This window comes from Physeter macrocephalus, chromosome 14 (assembly GCF_002837175.3).
Source record: "Physeter macrocephalus isolate SW-GA chromosome 14, ASM283717v5, whole genome shotgun sequence".
In the NCBI taxonomy this organism is placed as follows: Eukaryota; Metazoa; Chordata; class Mammalia; order Artiodactyla; family Physeteridae; genus Physeter; species Physeter macrocephalus.
In genome coordinates this window covers 42813680-42829127 of record NC_041227.1, presented here as the reverse complement: position 1 = coordinate 42829127, position 15448 = coordinate 42813680, and positions in this window count along the sequence as shown.

Sequence of the window (15448 nt, the reverse complement as noted above, 5' to 3'; positions counted from 1 at the left end):
ACTCAGAAAACTCATAAACTTGAGTTGGTAAAATTCAGGACGAAAGAGAGGGACTAGGACCATGCCAGGTATGATAGGAATGAATTTCTCAGGCCCAGGTCTGAGAAGAAGGGAACTTTATTTTTCTATTCTTAAGCTTCACTTCTGTCTGGTGCCTATTTTCATCAAGTAACAAGACCTTAATCCCACCCAGTCCTGGTGATGTTCATGGATTCGGTCCTCTCCCACCTCTGCTCGGATCTCTGGGGTTGTGTTTAAATTCTAGGAAACTTACGTGGCATCAATTACCAGGAATCAGAGGTGAGGACCTGGTCCACGCAGCTGCCGGGAGACGCAGGCCTGCTTATGCATCATTGGTCAGCATCCAGCCATGTGCCCATGGCCCCACCTGGATGTCAGTCCTCCTTCCACCTGGGTCAGCTCTGTTCTAGACTTCCTGCCCTTAGAGCCTCTTCATCTCAATCAGTAATGTCCATGTGTCCTTGGCCACATGAGAAAACAACTGGCCACTATCAGGAGCCTGGGGATGCTTGGAGGCTCGGGGAGGCCTCCCACTGGTCCATCCATCTAAATATCACCTGCAGCCATCTTTTTCTTTGTTTTTAATTGAGGTATAGTTGATTTAAATATTATATTAGTTTCAGGTGTACAACATAGTGATTCACAATTTTAAAGATTATACTCCTTGAATAGTTATTATAAAATATTATCTAAATTCCCTGTGCTGTACGATATATCCTTGTAGCTTTCTTATTTTATACATAGTAGTTTGTACCTCTACCCCCTACCCTTATCTTTCCCCCCTCCTTCCCTCTCCCCACAGGTAACTACTAATTTGTTCTATCTGTTTCTGTTTTGTTATATTCACTGGTTTGTTTTATTTTTAGGTCCCACATACAAATGATATCATACAGTATTTGTCTTTCTTTGCCTGACTTATTTCACTAAACATAATACCCTCCAGGTCCATCCATCTTGTCACAAATGTCAAAATTTCATTCTTTTTTATGGCTGAGTAATATTCCATTGCATATGTACCACATCTTCTTTATCTGTTCATCTGCCTATGCACACTTAGGTTGCTTCCGTATCTTGACAATGGTAAATAGTGCTGCTATGAACATTGTGGTGCATGTATCTTTTTGAACTAGCGTTTTTGTTTTCTTAGGATAAATATCCAAGAGTAGAATTGCTGGAACATATGGTAGTTCTATTTTCAGTTTTTTGAGAAACCTTCATACTGTTTTCCTGCACCAATTCACACTCCCATCAACAGTGTACGAGGGATCCCTTTTCTTCACATCCTCACCAACATTTATTTGTGGTCTTTTTGCTGATGGCCATTCCGGCAGGTGTGAGGTGATATCTCGCTGTGGTTTCGATTTCCATTTCTCTGATAATTAGTGATGTTGAGCATTTTTTCATGTGCTTGTTGGCCATCTGTATGTCTTCTTCCGAAAAATGTCTACTCATGTCTTCTGCCCATTTTTAAGTGGGTTATTTGTTTTTTTTTGATATTGAGTCGTATGAGCTGTTTATATATTTTGAATATTAACCCCTCATCAGCCATATCATTTGCAATTTTTTTCTCCCGTTCAGTAGGCTGTCCTTTCATTTTGTAGATGCTCCCTTCATGGACAGCCACTTTTTTTTTTTTGTCAGAGACAGTGAAATTTATTTAAATACTGTGACAGTTATAGCGCATACTGCTGGCATACTCATATTCACAACTTATGAAGGAAACAACTAAACTTTTTTAAAGTCAGCTCTGAAATAGATGCATTTCATTAATACATTCACTAGTAGGTCTGTTCTTCTAAAACAAGAGGAAAGGCAGATCTTGAGATTTTTGTTTAAAGAACAAACTCAACATTGGACAGCCACTTTTAATTCTGCTAATTTCATGTCACACTAAAGGAATGGGGAGACCTCTGGATCTTGCCACCTTCTCAGGCCCCCCTGGGAAGCAAAGCCCAGACAAGGCAACTCTGTTCTTTCATCTTTCTTGATCTCTCTTCCTGCTGCCAGCAAGTTCTCCACTGGCTGGTGGGCAAGACAGTTAATGCCCCCGCCCCCGGAGCAGCCCTAGGCCACCAGCAGATGGAATGGCGGCGGGGGTGGGGTCTGGGGGGTGCGGGGGAGGCGAGTAAAATCCCGGGCTTCCTGGACGCCTTCTGGTGGGACAACTGAGTGTGTTCTATGTGTTGTGAGGAGTGTTCGGCCCAGAGGGACGGAGGCCCCCGTGCCCACAGCGGGTCATGCTGGTCAACACCGTCTTTCTTGGCAGTTTTTCTCCTTCCCTGTCTGGCCTCCCAGCTCTCCCTCCTCAGAGTTCTGGGATCACCTCTCAAAGCAGCTCCCTGTGCGCAAGTCCATGTTACAGGGCTGCTTTTCACCCAACCAAAGATGCAGCATCTCCCACTTTGGGGTCTTTCAGACACATGTGGCCACGCCCACCCTCCCTGTTTGCTGTATGGAACGCGCATTGGGGTTTGTGCCCACGAGAGGCATATGGTGGAAACAGGTGTCGCTGATGCTGAGCCCCCAGATTAAAATCTGTGTTTACTTCAGTGGAACATTGACTCTGTTGGCAACACACCTGCTCAGCAGAACCCCCAGAGGAGGGTTTGCTTGGACTTGTAAGACCTGTTCCCTAAGGGCTGGGAGAGGGGATGGCGTTGGGGATGGATGAGGGAGTGAGAGTCTCAGCCGGTCAATAATCCAGGTGTGGGGCGGGGGAGGACAGGCGTGTGTGTGTGTGTGTGTGTGTGTGTGTGTGTGTGTGTGTGTAGGGCATTCTACAGTGGAAAGATAAGAGGACATTTCAGACTCAGGGCGAAGTCAAAACGCACAATAAACCCAAGAGTGAGGTGCGCCTTGGGTTCAGTAGCACGTGTGGTCGACTTCCGAGAGTCAGCCGGCCACCGAGACCAGGAGTGACAGCAGAGGCAGTGAGGGCGACACTCTCCTGTTTCTTGTGCTGCACACTTAGGGGCCAGGCAGGGGGCGGCCAAGCTAGGTGGGCCCTGAGCACCAGATGCCTCTGATCCACGATCAGGGACCACTGTCCTTCTGGGCTGTCCCCTCCCGTGGGTCCTGGGCTGGCTCCCCTTGGGGGCAGCAGGACCACTTTCTCATTTTCCATCTGGGAGGCTGATGCCAGGACAGACCCCGCAACAGGGCACAGCAGCTGCCTGCTGGAGGAAAGCCCTGGTCACCTTGCCAAGCGGACAACAGGGCTTCATCAATTTGCCACGGAGGCACAAGGCCGGTAACTCACCATGAAGCTAGCAGAGCAGAGAAAATATTTGCCTAAAGATTAGCAGAGGAGCCCCTCTGGATTTCCAGCGTGCAGGACCTGACAAGCTCCAGGCTTTAAACACCTCGCGCCGGAGAGGGGACCACAGTGTGTGTGTGTGTAGGGCATTCTACAGTGGAAAGATAAGAGGACATTTCAGACTCAGGGCGAAGTCAAAACGCACAATAAACCCAAGAGTGAGGTGCGCCTTGGGTTCAGTAGCACGTGTGGTCGACTTCCGAGAGTCAGCCGGCCACCGAGACCAGGAGTGACAGCAGAGGCTGTGAGGGCGACACTCTCCTGTTTCTTGTGCTGCACACTTAGGGGCCAGGCAGGGGGCGGCCAAGCTAGGTGGGCCCTGAGCACCAGATGCCTCTGATCCACGATCAGGGACCACTGTCCTTCTGGGCTGTCCCCTCCCGTGGGTCCTGGGCTGGCTCCCCTTGGGGGCAGCAGGACCACTTTCTCATTTTCCATCTGGGAGGCTGATGCCAGGACAGACCCCGCAACAGGGCACAGCAGCTGCCTGCTGGAGGAAAGCCCTGGTCACCTTGCCAAGCGGACAACAGGGCTTCATCAATTTGCCACGGAGGCACAAGGCCGGTAACTCACCATGAAGCTAGCAGAGCAGAGAAAATATTTGCCTAAAGATTAGCAGAGGAGCCCCTCTGGATTTCCAGCGTGCAGGACCTGACAAGCTCCAGGCTTTAAACACCTCGCGCCGGAGAGGGGACCACAGGCCAGGCCTATGTGTTTGTGTTTGTGTGTGTGTGTGTGTGTGTGTGTGTGTGTGTGTGTGTGTGTGTGTGTTCCATGCCTGGTCAAACCAGCTCCTGGAGGTGCTACACAGGCGCAGCCTCAGATCTCTGAGGAGGAGCCAGCTTTATTAGCAGCTGCTGCTATGGAAACTGGGCGGGGCCTTGGAGAGCCGCTCCCGGGCTGAGCTCCGCAGACTGAGTCCTTGGTAGGTTCTGTTGTCCCCGGGGCCTGTTGGTGTTTCTAAGTGAGAACTTCTACCACAGGGAAGAACAGGTATTTTCAACTCCAGGGATGCCCTGGGGGGCAGTTCCAAGCAGCCCTGACAAGTGTGAAGTGTCTTTTAAGCCTGCTGTTTTTTTTTCTTCTATGTTATTTTATTTTATTATTATTTTGTAATTTCTAAAAATTTTGAATGAAAGATTAAATTCTATAGTACTTTACAATTTTCAAAAGTTTCACACACATGATTTCAAATAATCCCACAATAACCCATTTTTTATCCCCTACCCATATATTGCCCCTCCCCCCCTTCCCTCACAGCCCTGGTAACCGCTAGTTTGCTCTCTAGATCTGAGAGTGTGCTTTTTTTTTTTTTGGCTGCACCGAGCCTCAGGCATGTGGGGTCTTAGTTCCCCAACCAGGGATGGAACCATTGCCCCCTGCACTGGAAGCACGGCATCTTAACCACTGGACCACCAGGGAAGTCCTGAGTCTGCTTCTTTTTTGTTTTATTCACTAGTTTGTTGTATTTTTTATATTCCACATATAAGTGATACCATACAATATCTGTCTTTCTCTGGCTTATTTTGCTTAGCATAATGCTCTCCAAGTCCACTCATGTTGCTGCAAATGGCAATAGTTCATTCTATTTATGGCTGAGTAGTATTCCATTGTATATATATGTACTACAGCTTCTTTATCCATTCATTTGTTGATGGACACTTAGGTTACTTCCATACCTCGACAATTATACATAACGCTGCTGTGGACTTGGGGATGCATATATCTTATCGAATTAGTGTTTTTATTTTTTTCGAATACATACCCAGGATGGGAATTGCTGGGTTTTTAATTTTGAAAACTGAGGTTTATGTAGTACAATATTCTGAATTTCTTGTTATGAGACAGGTGTGCTCTGAGTTGTTCTGTGTTCTCGTGTCCTTGGCACCTGACTTTGTATCTGCTCTGTCTCCCCAGCATGAGGAGCAAAGGAAAGGACAGTGTGCTGGACCCAGGGCAGGAGTTGGGTCATTTTGCCTGGTTTGACAACTAAGTGACCCTGTAAGCTTGAATTAGTCATCGCGGCTCTATTGTCTTCCTTTTCTTCAATAACTGCCAGTGTCTGGCATAGCAGTTTCACTCTCCTGGTCCAGGGAACCATGCGGGATATTTATTTAGTTATGTCTCTTGGATTTCATTCAATCGGGAACAATTCCTTCACCATTTGCTGGCTTCCTGACTGATATTTTTGAAGAGTACTGGCCAGTTATTGGGTAGATGTCCCTCACTTTAGGTTTGTCTGATGTTTCTTCAGGATCAGATTCAGGTTATGCATTTTGGGCAAAAATACTGCATAAGGTAACATGCCTCTGACCAGGAGACATGTGGAGTTGGTTTGTTCCAGGATGAGGGAAATCATTCATCACTTGGTTAAGGTGGTTACTATTTTTGTAAATCTGATCCATGAATTAAATACGCTGTCTAGTTCAGACTTGGTCCTTCTCCTGATCGACTTCCGCAGAAGAAACGCAGCCTCATGCAACAGCGCCACCTGCTGATAAAAAAGGGAACGATTTTCTTAGAATTCAAGTCCCTCGATGTGGCTTGTCTTTTGATGCCTTCCAAATGTTACTTAAGGTTAAGTCTAACCTTTCCAGAGATGGGGTTGGTTATATAGTGGAGCTTGGGGTGAAGCCTTGAGGGAGGTTGTAGGGAAATGCTGAGTGGAAGATGACAAAAGAACTTTTCACATATTGAGATCTAGGGAAGTCATTCTGGCTTGTACATGAGTTAACATGAATTTTAGGCAACTACAATAGCAAACATACGTTGTACATCTGCTTTAATTATTAGAGAAAAGGACACATTGACCAAAAGTAAAGAACGTCCATGTTAAAAATAAAGATTAAATGCCTCTCTTCCTGGGATGCCCATGCTGGTGGTCCTTTGAGGATATGACTCCCTCCCAAGGTGCAAGCTCATGCTGACTTGCTGTGTAGTTGCTGGTCTGTGTGTGTATCTTTCTCCTTGAAATAGATCCCTGACTTGTTTAATGTTCTTTGTTCTGATGAGATATAAAACTGTGCTGGAAACCATGCTTCTCTGGAGCAGTTTCTCAGAGTCATCGGGAAGCGGGCTGCCGGGCTAGTCCTCAGTTTGGCTCAAATAAAGCTCTTTTCTATTCTTATTATAGATGATTTATTGATTATTTTTGTTGACAAAGGTAAAGCTTATGAGGAGCAGGGCTGGGCGGTTCCAGCGCTGTCCCAGGAGCTCAGTCCCCCAGAGCACCTCTCACCCTCCGAATCATGGAAGGCTCCAGAGCTGTGGTCAGCTGCCCCTCTCCAGGTACCATCTGAGAGCCCCCTGGGCAGGTGGGGGAGGGCACCCAGCCCTCACTGGTCCTGCTAGAACCACCCAGCCCCAAATCTCACCGCTTATTTTCCTTTCATCCTTATAATGCAATTCCTTATAAACTTTAACTTGGTCCAGCATTTGCCTCATCGCTTGTCTGGAAATAATAACTGTTTGTTTCGCTCTATAATTTGAGAGAAAGCCTGGCATTCCCCTCCCACCATGGAAAACACTCTGGAATGATCCCTGTCATCTTCCAATCATGCTGCTCACTGACTAACTGTTTTCTTCAAAGAGATTTTTGATCTTCTCTCTGCTAATCAGAAGTTTGAACCTGAAAATCATACCAGAAAAATGGGACGGCCCACGTCCAACGTGTTTTCTGTTTCACCACCTGTTTCTGCGATACTCCTTCAAGTGTGGAAGGATGTGAGAGCCACTGAGGACATTCACATTTGAACCGAGTTATTTTTCTCTTGTTATTGGTCCTTCTTCACTCTCAAGAGCTCAAACTTGGTCTGAAAGTGGAGGAGAGAAGGGAAAGAGGGGAAGAGGATTTTGGTTCTGTAGTTAAGAGTTAGAAGAGTTAACAGTGAATTTGGACACCAAAACCAAGAATATCTGAGAAGATCATCTCAGTTTTCATTGATTATATCTGCTGTCTCCGTGGATGGAGGAGTCAGCTGAATGCTTAGACCACAGCCGGGATTCCAGGCACTGCATTTACTGTGAACAAATACACACAGGAACCTATATCAGCAGAGAAAACATCATGGCCACGAGGAAGGATTGGGAGCTCGGGAAGCACTGGGCTTGGGAAAGAGTCAAGATAAAGGGGGACGAGACAGCCGTGTACAGCTATTTACAAGTCTAACACAGAGTCCAGACTTAACTCTCTTTGACTCGGGCATAGAACTAACACTAAAGAAAGTGAAGTTTCAAAGGGGGTAAGTGCTACCTTATTATGAGAAATAAAACACATTTCTAGTAGTTGGGAGTGTCCAAGAATGGTTTGGGATGCTCTGGGGAGTAGAGTTGCAGGAAAGGTATGTGTGATCAGATCATATGACTTTAATGCACCATTTACACTGAGATCCTGTAATTCAAAGATCCTTTAGCATTTAATCCATGGCTTGACCCAATCCATGGTCAATTTTTTAATCTTTACATTTTAAACAAATAAGGAAATAAAACGGTTTGATTCTTTCCTCTAAACCCAAGCCTAAGGTCATGCAATTGACATTAGATTCATTTGTCCTAAAAATTATGTAACACATGAAAAAACATATTTATAAAGAAAATGAAGATTTTTTAAAGAAGATTTTTAATTTGGCACTGAGTAAATGCTACATTTCTACTAAATGCTTAATCTTAATTATTGTATGATTAAGTTTAATTATTCCTAGAAAAATTCTCTGTTTCATAAATTATTTAGTGGTTATAAAGTTGGGCTCTCTGAATTAGCACTTTGTAGCCCATGGAAAAATCCCAAAGGAGAAAGTAAATAACTCATTTGTTTTTGAACATTTTTGGCTGCTATTAGGTTGTATCTTATGAAATTGTTATTTGACAATTTTTAATTAAAATTTTTATTTTAAGAAGTATGGATTCACATGCAGTTGTGAGAAATGATACAGAAAGAGCCTATGTTCCCTTTACCAAGTCTCTCCCAATGGTAACATCTTGCGAAACTATAGTACATTTTTGATCTGCAAAATGGCGATTTTATGGGATTCAACCTAATATGTTATAGATGGATGCCAAAAACCACGAGTTTGACTGGATTAGGTTATGTGGATAGATCCTAAATTTGTAAAACATTCAAGTAACGTTGATGACTTTGAAACCTGGGCCGTGACAGTGGTAATGCACGTGGGTTAGGGTGTGCGAGAGGAGGGGTTTCAAGGGAGACTCTTGCAGCAGGAAAACATGGCTGATAGCTGGATTTTAAGAAATGTTGCAGAGGGATCAGGAAAATAAGTGTTGGGAAGTAGATGTGGTGCCCTTGGATGAAGACAGATTGGAGGTACAAACACCAGATACAAATCTAAAGCCAGAGAGAGAGAGCGGGTGGGGAAGCAGAGGCATCATGGAGTAGTGCCGGGGTAGAATGGGTGTTCAGTCTGCCGGTTGAGAGGAAGATGCTAACTGAGAGAAGGAAATTGCAGGTGCAGCAGAGATTGGAGGGCAAGGAGCTGGTAGAATCGATAGGGGATTCACCCAGGCTAGGAAAAGGAAAAGCAAAAGCTTTCTCCCTCCCCTGCATGAAGAGAGAGACTAGAATGGGTGAGGGGGCTTTTTTTTTTTTTTTTTTTTTTTTTTTTGCGATACGCGGGCCTCTTACTGTTGTGGCCTCTCCCGTTGCGGAGCACAGGCTCCGGACGCGCAGGCTCAGTGGCCATGGCTCACGGGCCCAGCTGCTCCGCGGCATGTGGGATCTTCACGGACCGGGGCGCGAACCCGCGTCGCCTGCATGGGCAGGCGGACTCTCAACCACTGCGCCACCAGGGAAGCCCGGGGCTTTGACATTTAAACATAAAATAGGTGGGGACTTCCCTGGAGATCCAGTGGGTAAGACTCCGAGCTCCCAGTGCAGTGGGCTAGGGTTCGATCCTTGCTCGGGGAATTAGATTCTGCATGCATGCCACAACTAAGAAGACGGCATGCTGAAACTAAGACCCAGCACAACATAAATAAATAATTAATTAAGTAAGTAAGTAAATATTTTAAAAAGTAAGCAGGAGGGAGTGAATTGTAAAATTTGCTGGTTTCCAAATGTTTTAAAAGTAATGCAATCCTTTGTCTTTTTTCTGCCCTATATCTCATGCAGAATGCTGAAATAGGAAAAAATATGAGATCAGGGCTGGTCTTGTTTAAATGAGGGTAACACCCATCTTCAGTCTCTCCTGCCTAGAAGTGGCCCCAGTTTTACCTTCTAAAGCCTGGAGTTTCCACAAATGCATTAGAAAGTAATAGAATCCGTGATGGAATAACATGGGTAAAATGTGTCAACCCTTTAAGTCTTGCTTTTATCAGGCTAGGAAATTTAGTTCTCACATGATTCTGTTGTTAGACAAATAAACTCTGAGACTGCAAAGGATTTCACTGATTTCAAAGAGAGACTAAAAGCTACAGAGTGAACTGTAACAGGGATAATAGGTCGTCTGAATATCATCGCGATAGTGATTAGTCCTATGACCTAGAATGGGAACAATCTGTCCACTGACAAACACCCAAGAGGATTCAGTTGATTGTGAGCACATCTTGAACCAAAATGTGATGGGCTGCCCCAACACAAATGTACTTTTAGCCTGGATTAATAAAGACCTAATATTCAGGTCCAGAAACATGACTGCCCCACTGTACATGCTGGCTGACCACATCCACAGTAGAACTTTCATTGTGAGCTCCAGATTCAGGAAGGAGAGAGACAAAGTGAAAAAAAGGTGCAGATGAGGGGAAACAGAACAGGAATGGCCACAGAGTTGACTTGCTATAAATATTTGTTCAAGGAAAGAGGGGGAGAGGCAGAACAAGAAAAGGAAAAAGGAGGTCGGGAGGGAGGGAGGGAGGGAAGGAGTGAGCAGAGCATATAAAGCGATGACATGTGGTTATGATTTAGAGAATTTTTATTTCAGAAATGGAGATGAATAAGCTTAAAAGGAGAGAAGGGAACTTGTGAAATTGGATAAGAATATGGAGGGTAGGAGAAGCAGATAGGGCTCGTGATGGTTCCACCACCGTAAAGTGTCATTGGAGTACAAGCCATCATCTTGTGGTTGTCAAGGCCTAAAGCCCCTGCCCTTACCCCAGATGCTTAAGGGATAATTCCAATGCCCCTCACTGTAGTTCTGTATCCCCCACCACCACATTCCCTTGGGTGTTACACACATGCGAGTGTTCCAACATAAATATTTATAGGGCAAAGGGCCTCAGAAAACACAATCCGTGTTTTCCAAATGGTATTCCACAGAACGAACCCACCCCTTTGCCTCCCTCCTTGCCCTGCCCCTCCCTCCTTCCTTCCTTCCTTCTTTCTTTCCTGCCTTCCTTCCTCTTCCTATCTCTGCCTTCTCCCCTCCATCTCTTCCTTCTTTCTCTCCTGTTTTTTTTGTTTTCGTTCTTCTAGCACATGCTCACTGAGCACCACTATGTCCCATACCCCTCACCTACAATGTTGAGTGAACAGATATGGCCCTGCCCCTGTGAAGCTCATGAGAAAGTGGGGAAGGCAGACATTGATCAAACAAGTGTCACTATCATAGACAGTAAGTTGTGCTTCCTTTATTATTATAGAAGGAGAAGTTGAACATTTAGTCTCATATCTATGGTGGGTGTGAAACCCATAGACCTCTTAACCCTGTTAGGAAAACCAACTTATATTATACACAAGATATAACATATATATATATATATATATATATATATATATATGATAAATAAAGTTCTATTAAATAAAGTTCTGAACTAACTAACTAAATATATATATATGAACTTTATTTAGTTCTCTGGTCCCTATTGCCCAACAGAATAATTTGATCTATTCATTTTCAGGCATCGAAATCAGTCTAATTTCTCAGTCTAATTCAATTATGTAAACTTGGTCCATTTTGTTCAAGATTCTCTCTACTCAGGGCTCAGACCCTCCTCTTCCTCCTTGGGGTGGTACCTAAGTTTCCGGGAGCTTAGACCCATTATGGCCTCAGGACTGGTGGGGGTGGGGAAGGATGTGGGTTTGGGCCCTTTGCCAAGACACAGCTCATCTCATCATCGCCCTTGGTGGGGAGCCCTGGTTCCCGCTGGCTCGCCACATGGTTGTTTCCATGGATGCTGGTTGCCACATCCATCTCCATGTGCCCTTTAGACTGGTGCCAGTGCTTCTTCTCTAATTCCTTGAAATTCTCAAAGAGCCCTCTTGAACTCATTTATGAATTTTATCATTCTTTAATTTACCTAATTCAACATATATCTTTATTAATTCCTTCATTTTCCTTTCATTAGGCTATTTATCTCCTCTAGCTTCTTAGGTTACATTTTCATGTCATTTGAATTTCTTCTTTATTTTTTATTCATTAAAAAATGTAAGGTTATAAATTTTATTTTGAGTACAATTTTTACCACATGGTATGAATTGGGATTTATGGTTTTCCAACCATTATTATTTCTGAGGAGACTAAATTGAATGTTTAATTTCTTTTTTGACCCTAGCATTAATTTGGATATTTTATGTTTCAACTTCCAAGGGGTTAGATTTTGTTGTCATCATCAATGTTCGTGTCAATGTCTGTGCTGGTTGCAGTTATAAACATGTGCTTATAAAATTTTTACTTTTAGGAATACATGAAGATTCTTCATGGAAATTCCATAATTTTATATTCTTGTAAATGTTCCATGGAGACTGAAAAAAAAAGTTTGTACTGAGTTTGAAATTATAAATAGATATCCAATAAATCCACGTTTCCTATAAATTTTATCTCCCAAACACATCTCAACTCCACTTCCTACTATATACATCTTACAACCCCAGAACCCACAACCAGATCAGGGAGCGTCCTGTGTTTAGGGTTTACAGGTGTCCACGTTAAGGGTTCTCTGGAACTCCAAATCAAGTAGGGCAGTGGCTGCCACTGGCAAGAGCTAAAGTCGGCCATAACCTTCACCCCCACTGCCTTACATCCTTAGCCCATGTGGATTCTGCTGTCATGGGAGGTGTGGGTCCAACAGGGCTAGTATTTTCCCTTTGGTTATCCTTTGTCTCGAACCCCAACCAAGAGGTAAAATTATTAGAAGGACATTATTGAGATTCCATCTTTCTGTTAGTTTGCATTTGTCTATTACCCTTTATCCGTCATTTGGTTTTCAACAGTTGCAAGTTATTTTGTGTACAGCATTGCTTTTATAGACGACAATGTTGAGTAGAGCATTTTTTCAGTCCAAATTGAGAAACTTTTGTTTTAACAGAGGTATTTAATCCATTTTGGTCTATTGTCTAAATTAATAATTTGGTCTCTGTTATTTAACTGGTAATGTTTCTATGATGAATCCTTTGTTTTCTCTTTAACTCATATGAAACATCTCCATTTGAATGTCTAAGACGTATGCCAAATGCAACACATCTCAAACATAGCATTGAGTTCTGTGTTCCCAAGAACCCCTCTGAAATTTCTCCAATTTCATTAAATGGTGCCACCTTCAACATACCTCAGAGTCATCCTTCACTCCCGTCATTCGCAGAAAACCTACATCTAATCTATCCGTATCCTGTTTGCTCAACACCCAAAGTACATCCCAAAGATGACCACTCTGTCCATCTTCTCTGCCATAAATCAAGTCCAATCCATCACCATTTCTTGTGGAGCTACTGCTAAAGGGTCCTATCTGATTAATTGTACTCAGTCAATACTCACTGAGTTCTTACTATGTGTCAGATGTTTGATAGGTATTAGGGATACATCTGTGGGTAAAACACAAATGCAGCTTACATTCTAAGGAATGTAGAGAGACCATAAAGAAAATTGTGTGTGCCTGTGTGTGTGTGCCTGTGTGCCTGTGTGTTTGTGTGTTAGATAGAGATGATAGTGCTATGGAGAAAAAATAAAGAAAAGGGGATAAAAGGGAAGCGTGAGAAAGTTGTACTTTTAAATAAAGTGGTCAGAAAGACATCACTTTGAAGAAGACATTAGTGTAAACTATAAAGTGGGGAAGGGAGTGAGCCATGCAGGACCCAGACACAGAACAGACCTCACGGTGGGCAAGCAGGTGAGGCAGAGTGATGAGGTGGGTGCCAGGAGGTCAAGGCAGTCAGGGACGGGCAGCAGACCATGCAGGGCCTTCAAGGCCACGGGAAGGATGTGAGCCCACGATGGACCAGTGAGGGGCAAGCCACAGAGGTTTTTGCTTTGTTCTGTTTAACTTGAAATGAAAACAAACTTTTAAACTTTAGGATGGTTTCAGACTTGCTGAAGTGTTGTAAAGATGGTGCAGAAGCCCCACAGAACCTTCATCCTGTTTCCCTTCCTCATCACTTCACTTCACGGTGGTATGTTGGTCTCACGTGGAACCAGCATGGCTGGGTTACCACTAACTCAACCCCACACTTATTTGGAATTTCACCACTTTTCGCCTAATGTCCTTTTTCTATCCCAGGATTCCATCCAAGATATCACATTATATCTTGTTGTCCTAGGTCCTTAGTCTCCTCTGGACAGTTTCTCAGACTTTCCTTGTTTTTCACGGTCTTGACAGTTCTGAGGGCAGAATTTTGTACAGTAATCTTCCATTTGGATTTGCCTGACGTTTTCTCATGACTAGAATGGGGTTATTCCTCATGGTTTTGGACTAAGGTTTTTGAGAGGGAACATTGACCACAAAATACGTAAAATTAAAATACAACAAATAACAGCAAAAGCACCCTCGGAGGATTATAAGATGTATTTCTAAAAAAAATCGTTAAAGAGGTAAACTAAGGAAATGGTATAAAATATTTCAAACAAAATCACCTTATATAAAAACCAGTGGTGTGCACCCTGAGCTGTACTTCAAGGACAAATTTATAATAAATGACCTAGTATTTCAAATCCAAAAAGTAGAAAGAGGGACAACACAAAAATGTAAATCAAGTAGCAGGAAGGAAATAAAAAAGAAAATGATTTAATAACAAATAAACAAAAAGGAGAGTTAATTGATAAAATCAAATACTATTTTAAAAGAGCAATAAAACAGAGAGAGGGAAAGTAAGCATATAAATAATATTAAGAACAGATAATATTAACACAAACATAGCAGAAGTATTTTTTAAAACTATCAGGGTCAATATGAACAACTTTATACCAATAAATTGAAAACTCATGAAATAGACAATTTTCTAGGAAACTATTATTGTCAAGATTGGTCTTAGAGGAAGATTACCAAGAAGACCTCATGACCATAAAAATAGTAATAAAAATTGAAATGGTGGTTTGCAATATCTCATCCCCAAAGGCTCAGGCCCAGGTGGTTTTTCTAGCAACTATTAACATAAATTCAAGAAACATATATTTTCTATTATATCTTAACTCTTTCTGAAAAAAAAATCTTTTAAAGTAGTACTGCATGAGTCACTTTATAAGGATTGAAGAACACCCTTAAGAAAACTAGAAAATAAAAACACAAAGATGCACGCCTTTGTTTCAGAAATATAAACACAGCAACAAAAAATTATTTCCTTTCTGGTTTCACTTCAGGGAAATACTGAGTCATCTTTGTGGTTAATACAAATTCATCTTTGTGGTTAATACAGTTTAAGGGGGCTCTGATTTTAAATGTACAATAAACCAGTGTAATACTTCCCATTGACTTGTTCTATACTTGGCCTGCAGTTACAATTTTTTAAAAAGTGGACGTTAAGTCAGGGATTTCTTTCTAAATATTGGGATGAATGTTTCAGGAGAGAATAACATATACTAATTTTTGCTTGGAAAAATTCCAGGTTGATACTTTAGATTATATTTTATTGTAAGAAGCTGGGAAATGCTTCATCTTGATTCTTTCCTTTACTCCAACTGGCTATGAAGTTGTTCCAATTTACCACCACTGCCTGGATACATCTTCATCATAAAATAAATTCCCATTTGTACCTGTATCTATGTGTTAACTCAAATCCTTCCCATGGATATGACCCCCATCCTCACCTCATTACTCACTCTTGTCAGTGAAGAATGCTTTGAGTCTCTGCAGCTGTAATTTTTTTTCCTCACAAATCAAGGGGTCAAGAGGTAGATGGTTGCTGGTGCCCTGTCTTTAGTTCATGTCTGTCAGGACTAAATTCTCTCAGGTTCT